Source organism: Triticum dicoccoides, chromosome 3A (assembly GCF_002162155.2).
Source record: "Triticum dicoccoides isolate Atlit2015 ecotype Zavitan chromosome 3A, WEW_v2.0, whole genome shotgun sequence".
In the NCBI taxonomy this organism is placed as follows: Eukaryota; Viridiplantae; Streptophyta; class Magnoliopsida; order Poales; family Poaceae; genus Triticum; species Triticum dicoccoides.
Window position 1 is genome coordinate 103,980,795 of NC_041384.1, and position 14,150 is coordinate 103,994,944.

The window sequence follows — 14,150 nt, forward strand, 5'->3', positions numbered from 1 at the left end:
AACGCAAAATCCGGGAACATAACACCGATATGACGGAAACTAGGGCGGCAAGAGTGGAACAAAACACTAGGCAAAAGGCCGAGCCTTCCACCCTTTACCAAGTATATAAATGCATTAAGATAAACAAGATAATAAGGTGATATCCCAATAATAAACAATGTTCCAACAAGGAACGATCTCCAATCTTCACCTGCAACTAGCAACGCTATAAGAGGGGCTGAGCAAAGCGGTAACATAGCCAATCAATGGTTTGCTAGGACATGGTGGGTTAGAGGTTTGACATGGCAATTTGGGAGGCATGATAAGCAAGTGGTAGGTATCGTAGCATAGGCATAGCAAAAGAGCGAGCATCTAGCAAGCAAAGATAGAAGTGATTTCGAGGGTATGGTCATCTTGCCTGCAAAGTTGTCAGAGTTGACTTGATCCTCATAAGCGAACTCAACGGGCTCCTCGTTCACGAACTCGTCTCCCGGCTCTATCAAAACAAGAACAACAAGCAAACAGAACACAATCAACCACGTGCAATGCTCAAACAACATGATGCAAACATGGTGTGATATGCGGGATGCGGTATGCGGTATGCGATGCATATGCAAGATTTGACAAGGAATGATTTAACCTGGACTCAACTTGGATATCCAAGAGTGCCACTGAAAAGGTGAGGTGATTTCGGTTGAAATCGACATAAAGATCACCGAAATCGGATGCACAGTTTGGAAATGACAAGCAAAACAAATATGACACCGGTCTGCGATAATCAGCAAGTGACCAACTAAATGCATCAAGATAAATATGCTACAACACTCAAACATGACAACAAAATATATGGCAGGGATCCACTCATGAAGCTTGACAAAAGATGAACACTGAGATACGGCTAATTCATCCATTAACAGGTTCAAACAAGCATGGCAAAAGTGCAAATGATAACAGGTTTCAGACTTAATGAAATTAACACAAGTCTGGAATTTATCATCAGGAAGCACACTTTAGAGCATGAAAAGTACATGCTGCAGGAACTTAACATGGACAAGAAAGGCATGGCATGAAGATACTCAAAGCACTTAACAAATGTCCCTTAGTGACCTTGAGCCAAAAGGGATCAGAAAATACAATTGGAAGCATGTGAACATGGCAAAAACATAAACAGATTCAGACTTAGTGAAAAACTGGAGCATGCAAATCAGTTAACGAGTAGGCATGTTTACGAGCTCGATGCACTCACTACAGAGCATGGCATGACAAACTAAGCATACACCCATCAAGAAGACATGGCATAGGAGCTAGATATGGAAAGAAGAAAAACATAGCATGCACGGATCAATAGCAACATCCTCGGCAAAATCGGTAAACATGTCAACAATCTGCCAGGATTCACTTTATAGCAAAAGTAGAGCTCGATTGACTCAAGCTAGGGTGATCCATAAATGCAAACAAAGACATGGATGGATAGAGCACCACAATTTTAACAAAACATCCTTACTGATCATCCTCAAAAGAGGCACGGATCACTAGGAAACAACATGAACATATGGCATACCGACAAAAACGGAACAAGGACTTAGTGAAATTCTAAGTCCCTGAAATCAGCATTACCGATTATGCTACTTTGCAAGCTTGTGCTAGTCATCACAAATATCACAAAAACAAATGGAATGCACCTCTGTAAAGATGGCATGGCATATAACAAAACTCATGTAGAGCTCAGGATCATATCATGCACACATTAATCATGGCAAAAATGACAAATAGCTATTTGTTGAAACAGATCTGACAAAATTATCACATAGCCCTCTTCCAACAGTATTTCGGGCCTCAAGATGAGCTCAAATTAAAATGATGCAATGATATGAAATGATGTACTCGTCGAGACAAACATTTTGATATGCTACACGCGCGAATCGGATCTACGATGAGAGAGTTATGACATGCCAAAGATTGCAAAAAAATAAGGGGATTAGGTCAAAAGAATTAGGTCAACCCTCAGATCTGGATCGGATCTGGCGCGTGTACTATTCACCGGAGCATGACTTTCGAGGTTCGCCGGAGGTGGAGGTTGGAGGTCGCCGGACTTGGAGCTTGGTACCGGATCCGGGCGATGGAGCCGCCGGAGTGGAGCGGGAGGAGGACGTCGGAGCTGGCCGACGCGGTCGGCGGCGCGGGCAGCGGGGCGCGGCTCGCCGGAGTTGGCGCTGGCGGGCGGTGAGCCGAGGCGGCGGCGCGGGTGGTCAGAGATGGCGGGCGGCGGCGCCGGGCGCTTCGGGCGGCCGGACGGGAGGAAGACGGCGGCGGGGGATGTTGGGCCCGGGGGCCCGGCTCGGGCCGAGCGGGCCTCGCGGCGGAGGAGGATGGCGGTGCCACGTGGCAGGATGCCACTGGTGCGGGGCGGCGACGCGGTGGTGTCCGGCCGGACCGAACGTGTCCAGCGCGGCAAGAGGGAGAGGATCTAGATTTAGGGTAGGGAAGACCCAAAAATTTCGGGGAAGACCTAGTTTTATAGGTAGGAGGAGCTAGGAGGCTCCAAATTGAGCACGGTTTGCGGCCACGCGATCGTGATCGAACACTCTAGATGATGAAAGGTTTTTGGTGGGTTTTGGGACAAATTGGAAGGGTGTTGGGCTGCAACACTCACGAGGCCTTTTCGATCCCTCGGTTAACCGTTGGAGTATCAAAGGAAGTCCAAATGGTACGAAACTTGACAGGCGGTCTACCGGTAGTAAACCAAGGCCGCTTGAAAGTCTCAGTCCAATCCGGAAATGTTTAACCCCCACACACGAAAAGAGGTAGAAAGGACCACCAGAGGAGATAGGAGCGCCGGAATGCAAAACGGACAACAGGGAAAAAGCTCGGATGCATGAGACAAAAACGTATGCAATGCAATGCACATGACGACATGATATGAGATGCATGAAAAAGGCAAGAACACACGAAGACAAAAACCCGACACCGAGGAAAATAAAATAACTGAGGCCGGAAACGGCAAGAGTTGGAGTACACATAAGGTAAATAACATCCGGGGTGTTACAACGGCGGCGCCTCCGATTATGGAAGATATCGGCCTGCCGACAGGGTGCCAAAGAGGCCTGGGCGATGGTGAAGACTCGGTATACCAAGGCAAACCCAAATCACATGGACGAGGTCGGACCTGTGGGGCCCGACGGAAAAGAGATCCCCGTTAGCTTAGTTTATGGGCAAGTAGAATTAGCCGCAAAGTATTCCCAACAGGATTGTAAGCTAGACCACCTATTGGATGAGAAGAGGAGTTTAGTTAGTCTGCATGACTATGTAATGAAAGTGACATGTATAATGCCTTCTAGCCGGATTGTAGTTCATTTGTCGTTGCGGACCTTTTCGCTTCAACCTCTGGGCCCGATAGTCCGGAGTGACTCCGAATACCTGCTCAGTTATATAAGAACCGGGGTATGCATGGAGACCAGGCGTAGGGGTCATTAGTGCTTTATCATATAAGTGTCCAACTATTTATGTTATATTACATGGGTAGTAAGAAACATCTTTCAGGGAGAATAGTTTCGTTAAGGGTTCCTTTCCTTGGGTAAGCATGCCCTAAAGTGCATGTCCGGACTGCGATAAGAAACGCAGAAAAAGCATCTAGGGGCAGATATGGACAATAAATAAAAATCATCTTTTGTTCACCGACTGAATATTCCCTTAAGAACGCTAGCTTTCGGCTTCACCCAGTCTGAGGTACCCATCCGGCTGACCCGGCAGTAACAATCACAGAGGTGCTCCCCTTATGCCCTAGCCGAATTAACGGGAATGTAGGGCATAAATACAAGAGCCAGGCAACCCAGCTTGGCCAAAACTTAAGTCATATCAATGCATATAATGGTGAAAAAAGGTACATGCGGAAGTAGAACACATGTGTTGGGCATGAAGCCCGGATAAATAATTTATGCTTCTGTGAAAGAAGCCCCCAGGTATAAAGAGTGCGGCTAGCGCATCTGTAGTGTGCAAACAGGGCACAAGGTGACCCGTGAAGGCCTAGAGAAATAAGAAAAGAAAAAAAGAAAGGAAAACAAGACAGATAATGTATTTGTGAAAAAAATGGACAAAGGGAGGGGACTAACATAGAGTCCAGTGCTAGGCGTAGAATCTTCGGAGCCTGGCCGCGTTCCATGGGTTCGGCTCGAGTCGACTAGTCGATGCATCCCGCAGTCGGTACGCTCCACCGGTTAGAACTTGGTCAATAATGAAGGGACCTTCCCATTTGGGCTCGAGCTTGTTCTTTTTCTTATTCGGCAGGCGTAGAACTAGTTCGCCAACATTATAAGTTTTGGCCCGTACTTCTATGCTTTGGTATCTGCGAGCCTGTTGCTGGTAAAATGCGGAACAGGCTTTGGCTACGTTGCGCTCCTCCTCCAAGGTGTCCAGACTGTCCTACCGATCGAGCTCGGCTTCTCTTTCTTCGTACATGCGCACTCTAGGTGAGTCATGAATTATGTCACAGGGCAAGACTGCCTCTGCGCCGTACACCATAAAGAAGGGTGTATATCCGGTACTACGATTCGGCGTGGTCCGCAGCCCCCCAGAGTACAGAGTCGAGCTCCTCTACCCAGTGTGTGTTAGACTCCGTTAAGGAACGCACTAATCTAGGTTTAATGCCACTCATTATAAGACCGTTTGCTCGCTCGACTTGACCGTTGGTTTGTGGGTGATAGACTGAGGCATAATCGAGCTTGATGCCCATTTTGCTGCACCAGAGTTTTACCTCGTCGGCCGTGAAGTTCGTGCCATTATCAATGATGATGCTGTGGGGGACGCCATAACGGTGTACAACCCCGGATATGAAATCTATCACCGGTCCGAATTCAGCTGTTTTAACCGGTTTGGCCTCTATCCATTTGGTGAATTTATCCACCATGACCAATAAGTAGTTTTTCTTGTGGGTTCCCCCTTTAAGGGGTCCAACCATGTCAAGCCCCCAGACCACAAAGGGCCATGTAATGGGGATTGCTTGGAGGACGGTGGGTGGCATGTAGCTTTGATTTGCAAAAAGCTGGCAACCGGCACAACGTTGGACCAAGTCCTGTGCATCTGCCCGAGCCGTTGGCCAATAGAATCCTGTACGGAAGGCCTTGCTTACAAGAGCCCGGGCTGCGGCGTGATGACCGCCGAGTCCGGCGTGAATTTCTGCCAAAAGATTCCGCCCTTCCTCTTTGGAGATGCACCTTTGAAGGACTCCGGTAGTGCTTTTCTTGTACAATTCTCCCTCATGGACCCTGTAGGCCTTGGATCGCCGCACTATGCAGCGTGCCTCATTTTGGTCCTCCGGAAGTTCCTGTCTAGTTAGGTAGGCCAGGGATGGTTCTGTCCACGGGGAAATAATGGCCATTATTTCGTGGGATGAAGGTGTTATTTTGGTGGCGGAGCCTCCGATTGTGTCAGAGAGTTCGGTATCGGGTATTTTGGCCAGGTCCGGACTGTTATTACCGGTTTCCCCTTCCCATGCTACGGATGGCTTGAAGAGCCTCTCCAGAAATATGTTGGGGGGGACCGTGTCGCATTTTGCGCTGATGCGGGCGAGGATATCCGCCGCCTGATTGTTTTCCTGAGCCACATGATGAAATTTGAGTCCCTCGAACCGAGCTGACATTTTTAGGACGGCATTTCGATAGGCCGCCATTTTTGGATCCTTGGCGTTGAAATCTCCGTTTATTTGGGATATTGCGAGGTTTGAATCCCCACGCACCTCCAGGCGTTGAATGCCCATGGAGACCGTCATCCGAAGACCATGCAATAGAGCTTCGTATTCGGCTGCATTGTTGGAATCTGTATACAATATTTGTACTATGTACCGAACGGTATCTCCGGTTGGGGACGTCAGGACGACGCCAGCCCCTAGACCGGCTAGCATTTTAGAACAGTCAAAGTGAATGATCCAATTGGAGTATGTGCCGTACTCTTTAGGGAGTTCGGCCTCCATCCATTCGGCGACGAAGTCGGCCAGTACTTGCGATTTAATGGCTCGGCGAGGTTTGTATGTTATGTCGAATGGGAGGAGCTCAATAGCCCATTTGGCAATCCGGCCTGTAGCGTCGCGGTTGTTGATAATATCATTAAGTGGCACTTCCGAGGCTACTGTAATCGAACACTCTTGAAAGTAGTGTCGCAGTTTCCACGATGCCATGAATACCGCATATGCTATTTTGTGGTAATGCGGGTACCGTGATTTGCATGGACTGAGGACAGTGGATACATAGTATACCGGCTTTTGAAGAGGGAATTTGTGTCCGTCCGCTTCCCGTTCGACAATGAGCATCGCGCTTACAACTTGATGAGTTGCCGCAATGTACAACATCATTGGTTCGCCGATGTTTGGTGTGGCCAGGATCGGGTTGGTTGCCAGAATGGCCTTTATTTCTTCCAATCCGGCTGTGGCTGCGTTCGTCCACTCGAAGTGTTCGGTACGCCGAAGGAGGCGATAAAGGGGTAAAGCATGTTCTCCCAAGCGGGAGATAAAGCAGCTTAGAGCCGCCATGCATCCAGTTAGCTTCTGGATTTGTTTCTGCTATGTGACAGATTTCGTCCATGCTGCGGAGTGTTCGCTTGCGCCTGTTATTTGACGCAAAGGTCTCGAACACTGTTAACACCGTATTGTTATCCACTGGATGGTGCTCCATGGTTTGTGGGATAAGAAGATCCTCACCACTTTTGGCCACCTGCCGAAGTATCCAACATGCTCTAAGGCTGTGTGTTGGTATTGTATCCGCTGTACTATGAATTTTGCAGGGTCCATTGAGCCATCCTTCCAGTACGGTTCCATACCCTGTAGAGGGTTTTTGCGTTTTGATAGTTGACCCGGGTGTATTGTGATAATGCACCCTTTTGTTTCGGACTGGGTTTGTATTCAGGGCCGGATTATCCCAAAAGTTTACTTCGGTTTTCCAGGCACTTTCCATCGCACAGTACTTTCGTACTATGGACGCCAAGTCAGCGAAGCGTGTTATCTCACGGCGATTTATGGCGTTAAGGATTCCCTTGTCCGTGCAATTCTTGCAGAAAAATAGGATTGCGTCTTCCTCGCGATAGTCCTTAACCTTGTTCGTCGCAAGGAGGAATCTGGCCCAATAGTGATGTACTGTTTCCTGGGGCTCTTGCCTGATGTGGGAAAGATCACTTATGTTTGGGTGGGTGGGTGGAATTGAATCCGAACCCTCACCTGATCTGGGATCCAGGGGCCGAGGAATTTCCAATTTTGAAAGTTCCGGTTCCGGGGTGTGACCCGATAATCCTGGCCCGCTGCCTGACTCTAAGTTCAGGGATTGGGTGTTGTCCTCCCGCGAACGGGTGTCCGGCTCGGAGATCTCAGGAATCCGGGCATATTTGGTCCTTAGGAGGAAAGGTCGCCGCATTGTTCCTCCACCACTGCAATATGATGGGTGACCGGTGGAGAGTTAATCTCCCTTTGATCGGGTTTAAGCCCAATCCGATCATAGTCCATAGCGACTCCCAAGGCGGCGATGCGATCCAAGAGCTCGTTTAAGGAGGAGAGCTCCATTGGATCCATCTGTTCAGCAAGTGCCGATTTGACGTGGAGGCTATTTTCGATGACCCGGGAATTCATCGTCGGCGCGGCGGCCGAACAGGCGGTCATGATGAACCCGCCTAGCCGGAGAGTTTGGCCGACAGCCAAAGCTCCCCCAACAATAGTACCGTCTTTAAAGACGAGACGATACATCCTTCCTTCTGGCGACGGCACAGAGGAACTCTCAATGAAAGCACCAATGTCGGTGTCAAAACCGGCGGATCTCGGGTAGGGGGTCCCGAACTGTGCGTCTAAGGCAGATGGTAACAGGAGGCAGGGGACACGATGTTTTACCCAGGTTCGGGCCCTCTTGATGGAGGTAAAACCCTACGTCCTGCTTGATTAATATTGATGATATGGGTAGTACAAGAGTAGATCTACCACGAGATCAGAGAGGCTAAAACCCTAGAAGCTAGCCTATGGTATGATTGTATCTTGTAGTTGTTGTGTCCTACGGAGTAAAACCCTCTGGTTTATATAGACACCGGAGAGGGTTAGGGTTACACAAGGTCGGTTACAAAGGAGGAGATATCCATATCCGTATTGCCTAGCTTGCCTTCCACGCCAAGTAGAGTCCCATCTGGACACGAGACAAAGTCTTCAATCTTGTATCTTCATAGTCTAACAGTACGGCCAATGGAGATAGTCCAGCTGTCTAGAGACCCCCTAATCCAGGACTCCCACAATGCTGCAGCCCGGGCTCTTGTAAGCAAGGCCTTCCATACAAGATTCTATTGGCCAACGGCCCGGGTAGATGCACAGGACTTGGTCCAACGTTGCGCCGGTTGCCAGCTCTTTGCAAATCAAAGCCACATGCCATCCACCGCCCTCCAAACAATCCCCATTACGTGGCCCTTCACGGTCTGGGGGCTTGACATGGTTGGACCCCTTAAAGGGGGAACCCACAAGAAAAAATACTTACTGGTCATGGTGGATAAATTCACCAAATGGATAGAGGCCAAACCTGTTAAAACAGCCGAATTCAGACCAGTGATAGACTTCATATCCGGGGTCGTACACCGTTATAGCGTCCCCCACAGCATCATAACTGACAATGGCACGAACTTCACTACCGATGAGGTGAAACTCTGGTGCAGCAAAATGCGCATCAAGCTCGATTATGCTTCAGTCTATCATCAACAAACCAACAGCCAAGTTGAGCGAGTAAACGGTCTTATAATGAGCGGCATTAAACCCAGATTAGTGCGTTTCTTAACGGAGTCTAACACGCACTGGGTAGAGGAGCTCGACTCCGTACTCTGGGGGCTACGAACCACGCCGAATCGTAGTACCGGATATACACCCTTCTTTATGGTGTACGGCGCAGAGGCAGTCTTGCCCTGTGACATAATTCATGACTCACCTCGAGTGTGCATGTACGAAGAAAGAGAAGCCGAGCTCGATCGGCAGGACAGTCTGGACACCCTGGAGGAGGAGCGCGACGTAGCCAAAGCCCGTTCCGCATTTTATCAGCAACAGGCTCGCAGATACCAAAGCAGAGAAGTACGGGCCAAAACTTATAACGTTGGTGAACTAGTTCTACGCCTGCCGGATAAGAAAAAGAACAAGCTCGAACCCAAGTGGGAAGGTCCCTTCATTATTGACCAAGTTCTGACCGGTGGAGCGTACCGACTGCGGGATGCATCGACTAATCGACTAGAGCCGAACCCATGGAATGCGGCCAGGCTCCGAAGATTCTACGCCTAGCGCCGGACTCTATGTTCGTCCCCTTCCTCTGTCCATTTTTTGCATATACATTATATGTCTTGTTTTTCTTTCTTTCTTTCTTTTATTCTTTCTCTAGGCCTTCAAGGGCCAACTTGTGCCTCGCTCGCACATTATAGATGCGCTAGCCGCGCTCATCATACCTAGGGGCTTCTTTCACAGAAGCTTAAATTATTTATCTGGGCCTCATGCCCCGCACATGTGTTATACTTCCGCATGTACCTTTTTTCGCCATTATATGCATCGATATGACTTAAGTTTTGGCCAAGCTGGGTTGCCTGGCTCTTGTATTTATGCCCTACGTTCCTGTTAATTCGGCTAGGGCATAAGGGGAGCACCTCTACAATTGTTACTGCCGGGTCAGCCGGATGTGTACCTCAGACTGGGTGAAGCCGAAAGCTAGCGTTCTTAAGGGGATATTCGGTCGGTGAACAAAAGATGATTTTTATTTATTTTCCATATATGCCCCCAGATGTTCTTTCCTGCGTTTCCTATCGCAGTCCGGACATGCACTTTAGGGCATGCGTACCCAAGGAAAGGAACCCTTAACGGAACTATTCTCCCTGGAAGATGTTTCTTACTACCCATGTAATATAACATAACTAGTTGGGCACTTGTCTGTTCAAGCACTAATGACCCCTACGCCTGGTCTCCATGCATACCCCGGTTCTTATATAACTTAGCGGGTATTCGGATACACTCCGGACTATCGGGTCCCGAGGTTGAAGCAAAAAGGTCTGCCATGACAAATGATCTACAATCCGGCTAGAAGGCATTATACATGTCACTTTAATTACATAGTCATGCAGACTGACTAAATTCCTCTTCTATACCATCCAACAGGCGGTCTAGCTTCCAATCCTGTTGGGAATACTTTGCGGCTAATTCTACTTGCCCATAAACTAAGCTAACAGGGATCTCTTTCCCGTCGGGCCCCACAGGTCCGACCTCGGCCATGTGATTCAGGTTAGTCTTGGTATACCGCGTCTTCACCATGTCCCAGGTCTCCCTGGCACCTTGACGGCAGGCCGATATCTTCCATAATTGGAAGCGCCGCCATGCTCCTTTGAGCTTCTCCGTAAGCTCTGCAACGCCTTCTGGCAAGGAGATGGATGGCCATAAGGCCTGGGCAATACCTTGCATCACCTGCCGAACTTGTCCGTGCAGTTGTGAGAGCTCGAATAGAAGATCACCCGCAGACCCGGGCATTTCCTCCGCGGGATGACCCGTCAGCATACCTACAGACATAACGCTGTTAGTCGACTTCTTCGCCGAACTCCTTCCAAAGGATTCGTTCAAGCACTTACTGAAAATGCCGCGTCGAAGCCGCTTATTCTCCTTTTCGGAGTCGGCAAGCTGGGCTCAAACATCTTTTAGTTCCACGCTCAGCTTGGTATTGGCGTCTTGGAGATTGTTTTTCTCCCGCCTCACCTGAGTCAGCACGCGCTCGCCAGCCTGTAGCTGTCGCACGACGTGCTGGTTCTCTGGATTTCCTCCGGATTCATCTGCAACATCTATTGTTAGATCTGCAGCCACGCCGCACACTATATGTTAACTATCATTCTTTAAATGTTACCAGCGGGGGACTTTTTCGGTTCCTTCAATGCGGCAGCAGCGGCCTGCAGTTGGGCCTTGCATTCCTCCAGCTCCTGTGACAGCCGAGTATTCTTCTCTGTAAGAACCTGGACAATAAAGATGGTCCTTAAATCAGTTCTGCTAACTATTTCAAGTCTCAGGGGCTATTGATACATATAATCGTCAGATTTACTTACCCGTACGTCCTTTACATACTCACCTGTGGCTCTGGCTAGACCATTTTGAGTAGCACGGAGGTACGCCTCTCCATAATTGAAGGCATCAAATGCCTCTGGTGAGAAACAAGTGTCGCAAAGTACGGCCCGGCGGCGCCTATGATTCATGGCGCTTTCCACCTCTGAATTCGTGGCGGATAATCTATCTGCATCCTCTGTAGGAAGATTATCCTGCGCCCGCCCCATATCGGCTTCCGCCTCTATGTCCAGTCCTGGTGCCCAGCTAGTGGAAGCGTGATTACTAACATCGCCGGACACATTTCGGCGAGCGTTTTTTCTATTAAAGAAGCACGGGCGTCATTACATTTCGAGAAAGACGACAACCACAGAGCAGGGTTTCTGTTATACCTTTGCGCCGGCGTCTCCGTCCTGACCGCCTTCCTTTTTGGCCTTCTCGGCCTCGGTGCCTCTTGTTGGCGAGTTGCTGCGGGTTCGGCAGGGCGTCTCGAATGCCTTCCCTATAGAAAACGCCATATGTATATGGTAGGTGAAGTGTCTAAAAGGGGATCCTAGTTTTTGGAGTTGGGATTTTTTGGTTTTCTTACATGCGATGCGGGAAGCCGTCCGGGATAGTCGGCCGTCATGGCCACCATGGCATCATCACAGCTTAACTGATAGAACTGCTGGTCTATCAGCTCCACGAATATAACCGGATCTTCTTCAAGTCCGGAGTCGAGGGCCTGGTCAGGGTCCTCTGGTTGTGGAGAAGGGCTGCTGACCTCCTTTATGGCTTTTCGCAGTTCCTGCCGCAAAGTGGCAAGGTGAATACTTACGACAAATAATGCGGGAAAAATGGGAGTAAGGAAATATAACTTACCCAGCTTGGAGGATTGTACATGGAGAATCCGTCCCGTGGCTTGATGCGGATGAACTCCTCTTCCTCTCCCTTGAACAATTCGGGCATAATTTTTGCTAAAGTGGCAGCATTGTCCGGACCCTCACGCCCGCAGCGGGTGGCATCATCCGCCCCGTTAAAACACCACAAGGGGTGCCCACGATATTGAAGTGGTTGCATTCCCCGCATTATGCAAATTGACATGACTTCGATTACTGTCAATCCTGATTGAGCCAGTGCTTTAATCCGGTTCATCAGGTAGAGGACTTCTCCATTGTCTTCCACCTGGGGGCTCCGTGGGCGCCAACTTCGGCGTTTCTTCAGAGGAGCATTGCTGAACTTACGAAGACCCCGCCGAACAGGGTCCGGAAGGGGAACGTCCTCCATATAAAACCATTCTGAAGGCCAGTCTTCGGACGACTTCTTCGGGGTACCGGACAGGTATCCGGTACCAGCGATGTGCCATATTTCGGCTCTGCCCACTTGATAAAGTGATCCCCTCTGTGTGCAAGGGACGAGGCAAAATAGCCTTTTCCACAGCTTGAAGTGAGCCTCGCAGCCCAGGAACAACTCACAGAGAGCAACATAGCCGGCGATATGTAGAACGGAGGCAGGGGTGAAATTGTGTAATTGGAGGCCGTAGAACTCCAGGAGCCTGCAGAGGAACGGATGAATTGGAAATCCGAGTCCCCTCAATAGATAGGGGACAAGGCATACCCGCTCCCCCATAGAGGGGTCGGGGAAGCTCTCCGCTTGCTCCCTGCCATTGTAGGTGGCGAGCCCGGCTCGGACGGGCACCATATACTCCGGAGGGAGAAATCCCTTGGTCTGCAGTTCGACCAATCGACTGTGTGGGACTGAACACCTCTCCCAATCACCGGGCTTAGGGCTACGGGGGAGGGAGGAGGAGCTGCGGAGGTCGGCCATGCTGGAATGGATCCTCCCGAAACGCGCTCTGATGGATTCTCGCTGGGGGGGATGGTATGGATCGGATCTAAGAATCCACATCCCTTTAATAGACAATTTATTTGTCTGGCTAGGGGGGCGAATGTAAAAATGCCCTGGCGCCTCGTATTCATTCAACGCGTGGGAGATAGCCCTTATTGGGCACAGAAGCCAAGAGGTCCGAACATTTATGGGACCAGACACTGCTTTACGAACACTCGAAAATTGGAGAAGAACCCGCCTTGCAATGCCGAAGACAACACTGCGTGCCGGACTCATCGTCATTGAAGCCTGGTTCAGGGGCTACTGAGGGAGTCCTGGATTAGGGGGTCTCTGGACAGCCAGACTATATCCTTTGGCCGGACTGTTGGACTATGAAGATACAAGATTGAAGACTTCGTCTCGTGTCCGGATGGGACTCTACTTGGCGTGGAAGGCAAGCTAGGCAATACGGATATCTATATCTCCTCCTTTGTAACCGACCTTGTGTAACCCTAGCCCCCTCTGGTGTCTATATAAACCGGAGGGTTTTAGTCCATAGGACAACATACAATCATACCATAGGCTAGCTTCTAGGGTTTAGCCTCTCTGATCTCGTGGTAGATCAACTCTTGTAATACTCATATAATCAAGAATAAATCGAGCAGGACGTAGGGTTTTACCTCCATCAAGAGGGCCCAAACCTGGGTAAAACATCGTGTCCCCTGCCTCCTGTTACCATCTGTCTTAGACGCACAGTTCGGGACCCCCTACCCGAGATCCGCCGGTTTTGACACCGACAGTGGAGAATCCACATCTTTATAATATAATTAAAGGCTATATAATAAATAAAATAGTAGTTAAAACCACCAAATAAGGGCCTTTCGATTTTTATAAAATATTAAACTGTTTTATTTTGGGATAAGAATTATTGTGGCAATAGTATATTATAACCACTAATTTAGGTATTGTATGTGTATTTTATAAAACAAAATTAAATAGAGAATAAAATAGAAAACTACTAATAAAAAAATAAGTAAAAGAAAAAGTAAAACAAAATAGTAAAAAGGAAACACCCGGCCAACTCGGCCAACTTGGCCCAGCCGAACTGCCCAACCACCCCCACCTACAAAGCCCCCCACTCTCCCGTAACCCTATCCCCACCTCCACTTCCCCCACTCCCCATGATCCCCTTGCTCCCTCTTCACCCCTCCTCCCCGATCCAGATCGGGGCAGCGGACACCGGCGACCGCGTCGTCTTGCGCCCCGCCGCTGGCGCCCAACCCCAGCATCACCCCACCACCTTATC